Source organism: Telopea speciosissima, chromosome 2 (genome assembly GCF_018873765.1).
Source record: "Telopea speciosissima isolate NSW1024214 ecotype Mountain lineage chromosome 2, Tspe_v1, whole genome shotgun sequence".
Lineage (NCBI taxonomy): Eukaryota > Viridiplantae > Streptophyta > Magnoliopsida > Proteales > Proteaceae > Telopea > Telopea speciosissima.
Window position 1 is genome coordinate 19,424,068 of NC_057917.1, and position 7,713 is coordinate 19,431,780.

Here is a 7,713-nt window from a genome sequence, read left to right on the forward strand (position 1 = left end):
AAGCTTTCATCTCAGAGTACCATTTTTTAGTCTGAGCTTGGTCTAACTGAATTAACCATCTCAGAGCGGATCCAGCCAAAGAATAAAGAAAGGCCTGTCCCATCTTGTTTTCTGTAAGTTCCCAAGATTTGGCTACCGTAGCAAAAATCTTGAGATGGGCTTTCGGATCTCCTGAACCATCAAACTTGTCTAGCTTCCACTTAAAGTCATCGGGTATTCTTCCTTCGGGAAAAAAAACCAGCTCCTCTTCGACTTTCTCTTTGCCGTTGTCTTTAACTACGACCTCCAGTTTCTCAACATTTTCTCTCAACTTCTTCTCCCTCACAGTTTTGGGAGGATCGGGTGATAAACTTGCCACAACATCGTCCAATATTTCTCGAACCAAGAATGACTTGCTAGGTGGACATGCAAAAAAGACAGCCCAATTCAAGATTCTTCCTGATATCTCCTGAGATAACACAAGATGCTCACTTTTTGAGGGACTAGTAGGATTCCAGTTCAGGGGAATATCCTTCCCCATGTTCTTTTCTTTTTCAAGGGACTATCGCGGGACTGCGGCGTTCCTATTTTGGTTAGCACCTTGTGTTAGAGCAAGATCAATCATTAATGACTCTTAAATTGGACCTCAAACACGCTAAACGAAAGTTAGTTTATGTCGCACCCCTATCATGTTTAGTCTATTTTCCTACATGATGCATGACATAGGTGGGCTTTTAGGACAGAAAAGGTCACTCATGACAGAATCTATATACCTGCCACTTACACAAGTCATGGGTACATGATCCTTTTAATATACCTGGAGAGTAGATCACATGATCCCAGAACAACCATGCTAGTGCCTTGTTTGAGTGGCTGAAGCACTCCACAGCACACTAGTGGTCCTCCTCGTCGGTGATTACTAATCTCGTAAAGTACATATCAAGAGCTATAATTTTGCCACAAATTACCCATGACTACACATGGGGTCCAACGGCTAACTAACATGGCTAATGTGTTCTCATGTTATGTGTGTGTGTGTGCAGGAAAGTAGTGTAGGAAGCAATTATCATCGAATCTTAGAGTACTTAATATGGTGTACCTCACCTCCCTGGGGGTAGAGGTACGACAGGGAGTACCCTCGCTATCTGATTTCACTTCAAATACTATGCATGATGCAGTTAGTACAATTCAGAAGTCAACCACACGTTTTCACACAGAAACAGAGAGAACATTCTTGCATTTATTGGTTGCATCTATTTTTCGAAAGCTTGACCACGGATGGGCATTTTATTGCCCACGTACCTCCCCAGCAGAGTTGCCACTGTAAGTACCACGGTCCTCGAGGGTCGAATTTTCACCACCCTGCCTTAGGCCGATAGGGATTTGCATCCGATTGTTGGTGATAGCTTAATGTGGGGATGGGGGTCATATGCTTCATAAGGATGGAGTCGCGACCAAGGATTAGGGTCTAGGACCCGATTAAGTAGCCCTATCCTGCGGGAGTGGACATGGGTTATGAGATTCCGTATGGTCTAGCCAGAGATCGGGTAAGGGGTCAGGTTACAAGTATGGGAAAGTGTTAGGCACCCATCTTGTTCGATCGAATCGGTCTTTCCATTCTAGATATTGAATATCGAATATTCTCTCCTCATAAAGTATGCTTAAAACGGTTATACTGGGAACATCTTAATGACAATATATATACTAAAACAGGAAAACACAAAAGACTACATTGCAACGATGAAAAATATAACGATTATACCTTCACGCGAGAATTCCTTGAGTATCAGAGGTCTCCTGGCTCAAGTGGAGACGGATGAGCGTATCGTTGCCAATTTTTCAGACAGAGTCCCGACTTGATGAGGATGCTCTTTGTTATCCATACATGAACAGACTAACGACTATGAAAAGGGATTCTCGTTACCCGTATGTAGACGGAGTAATGGCTAGGTTAGGATGGGGGCGCTCATCGCTCAAGTGGGATAATCGAAGGATCTATCCATTTGTTGGGAAAAATTGCTCACAATGACTCGAAATGGTCTAAAAAAGGGGAAGGGGGGTGGACAATCGACTTGGAAGGTCTCCTTTGTATATCTCTCCTCTTTTTAGAGGCATGCGGGGCCCTCCTATTTATAGGGGTGTCCCACAGATCACGGTGCCGTGGATGACAACCACGACGCCGTGTGATGTTCGTCCTTTTTCACAGTGCTGTGGTAAATCATCACAGCACCGTTGATCATCTTCCACGGCGCCATGGTGAATTACCATAGCGCCATACTTTGTGGGCCCTCAGAGTCTGGTTTGAGCCTACTTAAGTTTGGGCTGTTCAGGGGGGTATGGGCACGACGTTTTCCATCCGTATCCTGCCGTCATCATTGCCAAGGGCGGTGGCAAAATTTCAGTGTCTACACCCTTCTTTTTTATATATCATTAAACTTTGTTTCTCATAATTTCGGATTCTAATATCAAAACTGCAAAGTGAAGAATTGGCCTTGAATTCTGGTGTGTCTTATGATGATGCAAACTCGACAATTCGTGAACGTGATCGCAGTCAGGGAAGGGGGGCACCTTGCAACGCCCCTCTCCAACTTCTTAATGTTACTGAATGTAAACCAATTACTTTAATTTTTATATTAATATAAAGCTCCCCTTTAGTTTTATCCATAAAAAAAAAAAACTTAGGGGATTGAATAAATCTTTTCAAAATAAAAAATAATAGATGTAAAACAAAAACTTTTCTTTTACCAAAAAAAATAAAAAAAACAAAACCTTTTTTTTTTAATCAAATGTAAAACAAATTTTAAACCTACTTATCTTATCTTGTAATTTCTATTATTATCTACTGAATTTTAGAAATTTTCCCTTTTAAAAAGCATGTGCAGAGGGCAGAGGGAGTTTGCCCTGCACCCACAAATTCTATAAAAAAATGACGTCTGTGCCTCCATGGGTGTGACCCGAGGGCGAGCACCCATGCTTGTGAACTTCTCGGTGGCTAAAAACTGAGAGCGAGTCCCAACTGATGCGAGTCAATAACTGCTGGCTTTCTCTTTTACTTACTTCCCCTTCTACTATTTTTTTTTTTTTTTTTGGGTCAAAAGAAAATTCATTGATCTAAAATTCGTGTTACAACCGAGGATTCTTGATTACAAAGATCGTGGATCCAGGGAGTGGAATTGGGCCAGACCGTCTCACACGAACAAGACAGGGCCCTCCGGGCTAAGGAGTCAGCAAGGCTGTTAATCTCCTTAGGAATGTGGTTCATCGAACACCTTTCAAAAAGAGAAACCAGATAGTGGATGTCATGTATGACTGGGGACACTTCAATTGGGCTATTCTTTGATGGGTCATGGATAAGAAGAATCAGTTCTCTATTATCCAACTCAACAATGACTCTGTCGAAGCAATCTCCAAGGGCTAGGAGGATGGCTCTTCGCAAAGCTAAAGCTTCCCCAACCAAGATATTCTGGAAATGAGCTGGCGACGACACGGCTAGCACGCTTTCCCCCGGGTGATTACGAATGATGAAACCCAAACCGCCAATATTACCTCCAGGCTTCAACAACACATTGCAATTGATTTTAAACCAACCCTGCTGAGGGGGCTTCCAGCAGCCTGGGCTCTCGTTTCCTGCTCGAGGAGCAGGCGGGGCAGTAGGCTTCTGCACCACTTGGTTGAATTCAATAAAAGCTTTTTGTGCTGCTTCAATCACTTCCCCTGGGGACCAAGCTTTCCTTTTAAAAATGATGTCGTTTCTCGCAGCCCATATCTGCCAAGTTATGAACGAACACAAGCTAATAGTCTCTTGCGCCAATTTTTTGTTTCCCTGGTGGATGGCGTTCCACGCCTGAATCCATTGGTGGACTTTAGGTTCTTCCAACCGAGGCACACTATAGGGGAGGGAGGATCCAAACCAAACTGCACAAGAGACATCACAGTCTAGAAGAATGTGGTCAACAGTTTCCACTGCTGCTCCACATCACTGGCAAGATAAGTCCACAGGGATATGCCTTTGGTGAAGAGCCTCAGCCGATGCTATGCCTTGGGCGTAAGCCCTCCACAAGAAGTTTCTTATTTTCGGTAGAGTTGGGCATGCCCAGATGTTCTTCCAGACTGAGTCATGAGCTTGGTTCCAAGCTTGTCGAGTTGTAGACGATGAAGCTCTCTCCTGCTGTGATTGAAAATTCTCATCGGATAGCAAGCGATACGCCGATTTCACCGAGAAAGAGTCGTTCTTTGAAGCTGCCCAAAACTGAGAATCTTCTTGGGGAAATATATTGAGTTGAATTTTTAGAATTTCCTCCTTGTCCAAAGGGTAGAAAACTTCAGAGATTAATTCCCTCTTCCAAGTTCGGTTGTCATGGTCTATAAGGTCAAAAACAAAGCATAAATCACACCCATCTGATTTAGGATGTGTTACCTTATAACCTTTCATCGTGGGTATCCACCGGTCCTCCCAAATCCGAATGCTAGAGCCTGTTCCCACTTTCCAACATAGACCTGAACAGATAACTCTTCTCCCTTCCAATAGGCTTCTCCATGCCCAAGAGGGCTGATGCCCTACCTTAGCTTCCATAAAGCTAGTATCCTTGAAATAGATGCTCTTAATGAGTAAAGCCCACAGAGATTCCAATTGAGTCCATAGGCGCCATGCAACCTTAGAGAGGAGAGCAGAACTTTGAAGGGCGGGGTCGCGAAATCCTAATTTGCCTTTGTCTTTAGGGTGACAGAGCCGGGCCCAAGATATCCAATGAATTTTGGATTGTTGATCTTTCTTGCCCCAAAAGAAATCAGCAGCTTTCCTCCTTAACTCAGTATGTATGGACACTGGGATCTTAAAGTGAGAGCTCGAGAAATTTGGCATAGAGAAAGCCACCGCTTTTAGCATCACTTCACATCCAGCATGGGAAAGGAGTTGGTGTTTCCAACTTTGGAATTTCTTCCCAACGTTCTCTTTGAGCTCCTGGAAAGCTTGGGCATTTGAAACCCCAAATTCCGTTGGTAAACCAAAGTATTTGGCTGGGCCATCACCATAAGGTATTTTGAGGACTCGATAGAACCACCTCTTAAACTTTTGGTGGGTATTGGCACTGAAAGTGAGAGAGGGCTTTTTGAGATTGATCGCTTGCCCACTTGCCTTGCAGTACAGATCTAGGCAAGCTTTGAGGTGGCAGACTTTCTCCAATTTGAGCTCTGAGAATAATAGGCAATCATCGACGAACATCAAGTGGGAGATAGAAGGCCCTCAATTGCGAACTTTGATACCGTGGAGAAGGCCGAACCCTTCAGCCTTAATGATTAGGGAGGAGAGAGCTTGTGAGCATAGGATAAAAATCGCCGGTGAGAGGGGATCGCCTTGCCGGATTCCTCTTGTCAGGTTGATGGATCCTTTGACTGTGCCGTTGACAAGGAGGTTATATTTAGCTGACAAAATGCAAGCCATAACCATGGACACCCATCTGCCACTGAAGCCCAATTTAGTAAGCACATTTTCAATATAACACCACTCCAACCGATCATAGGCTTTCTTCATATCGAGTTTGAGAGCTACAAACTTTTTTCGCCCTTTTTTCCACTTCTTCAAGTAGTTGAAGATCTCATGTGCTATGAGAATATTATCTGATATGAGTCTTGAAGGAATGAACGCTGATTGGTTGGGAGCAATAATATGGTCCAACACCCCTTAAAGCCGAGACGCCATGATTTTAGTAACCACTTTAAAGGCCACATCATACAAACTTATAGGTCGCAGTTGATCAACCGAATCCGAGGATGGGACTTTAGGAATGAGGCAAATAAGGGTGTTGTTCAACTCTGCGGGCATATTGCCTGTTCTAAAAAACTCAGTCATAAAGTCAAACAAGTCAGCACTAACTGAGTCCCAGTGTTTTTGGTAAAAAACTAGGGGGAGCCCATCTAGGCCTGGGCTTTTCAACGGGCCCATTGAGAAGGCCGCTTTATGGACTTCATCAAGAGTTGGTTCAATGCAAAGGAGATTATTGAGGTTACTTGAGACCACTGGGTCCAATTGATTTATAACAAATTGAAAAGCGTCTTGATCAACTAACTCTGAGGAAAAAAGTTGACTAAAATGCTCTTTAATAAGGTCATAAACTTCAGAATCATAATTTGTCCACTCACCCTAGGCTCTCTTAAGCTTGAAGATTTTGTTTGAGATACGCCTTTGGATCGTCGTAGCATGGAAGAAACCCGTATTACGATCACCGCTCTTCAACCAATCAATCCGAGACTTCTGGCCCCACAGGTCTTCTTCTTTCTCAAATTCTTTAGCTAGTGCCTCTGAGACTTTGTTGATCTTATCTTGAGAGAAATCAGATTGACTTGAATCCTGCAAATAGTCCAGCTCCTTCTTGAGAGAACTTATGTTGTTTTGGACATGCCCGAACACTTCTCTATTCCACCTCTGAAAGACCTCCTTACAGTTCTTCGCTCTTCTGTGCACTTGTAAAGTAGCCGATCCACACGTTGGACTATGCTAGGCTTTAGTCACTGTAGCTTTGCATTGTGGATGTCTTAGCCACATCGCCTCAAACCGAAAGGGTTTAGGACCTTTGGCTCTCCCACCATTTGTATCGACTACGATTGGGTTGTGGTTAGAGCCTATGGCTGGTCTTACGAAGACAACTGCATTTTCAAATCTCCTCCACGATGCATTTGCTAGAGCTCGATCCAGGCGAATGCGAATATTGGCGTGGTTATATCTTCTGTTATTCCACGTGAATTTAGGGCCAACAAACTCCAAGTCTAGGAGATTACAGTTATCCATCATATTCTGAAAATTTCTGCAGTCGTATGAGGACTTAACACTTCCACCAACTTTTTCAAACCAACCAAGATGGGAGTTGAAGTCACCCACACAGAGCCAGGCCTCGGTTCTCGATGCTCCCAGATTGGTCACTTTATCCCAGACTGCTTGACGGTTCGCTCGGATCGGATCACCGTAAATACAAGTCAGCAAAAACGGTTCCTCTTGATTAGCAGAAACCATGCAATCCACCATACGGTTATCAAAGTATGAAACTTGAACATTTACACTTGAGTGCCAGCAGATGGCTAAACCCCCTGCGGTGCCCACGGGCTCGACAGTGAAGTTCGAATGTAACTTGAGACTTTTACAGATGCGGGAAAGCTTGGTGTTGTTGCAGCACGACTCCGTAAGAAAAATAATGTCCGGTCTATCATTCTTGGAGAGGTTCCGTAGAGAGCGAATTGTCAAGGAGCTCCCCAATCCTTGACAATTCCAGCTCAACACCTTCATATCTGCCCGTGGGGCTGATATCCCCCATCCGCCACGGGGTCCTGCAATAAAAAATGCTCACCATCTGGTTGTGCTGCTTCGATCTCCATATTAGTTTCAGCATTTTGTTTAGTCCTTCGTGCTCTCTTTGCTTTGGCTCTGGTTTGAAACGGCTCATCCAATGACACAGTAGGATTTGTTTTGGTTGGGACCTATCTTGGTTCATGGTTGGTAGGGGTGATCAGCTTCTTTGGTGCCTGGGTGATTTGTTTTGCTAGAGTCTGGGTGATTTGCTCAGGTTGTATACTGGGAAGGGCTGGTGGGGACACCTATTGCAGTTGGTTTGGGAATGCTTGTGGGGACAACTGTTGTTGGTGGGGGTTCAAAAAGGTGTTGATTTGCATTTTCTGGTTTGTCTGGTTTAGCAAAGGCTGCAAAGTGAGGTATGGGTCAATGGCAAGGTCCTGGTAAGGGTTAGA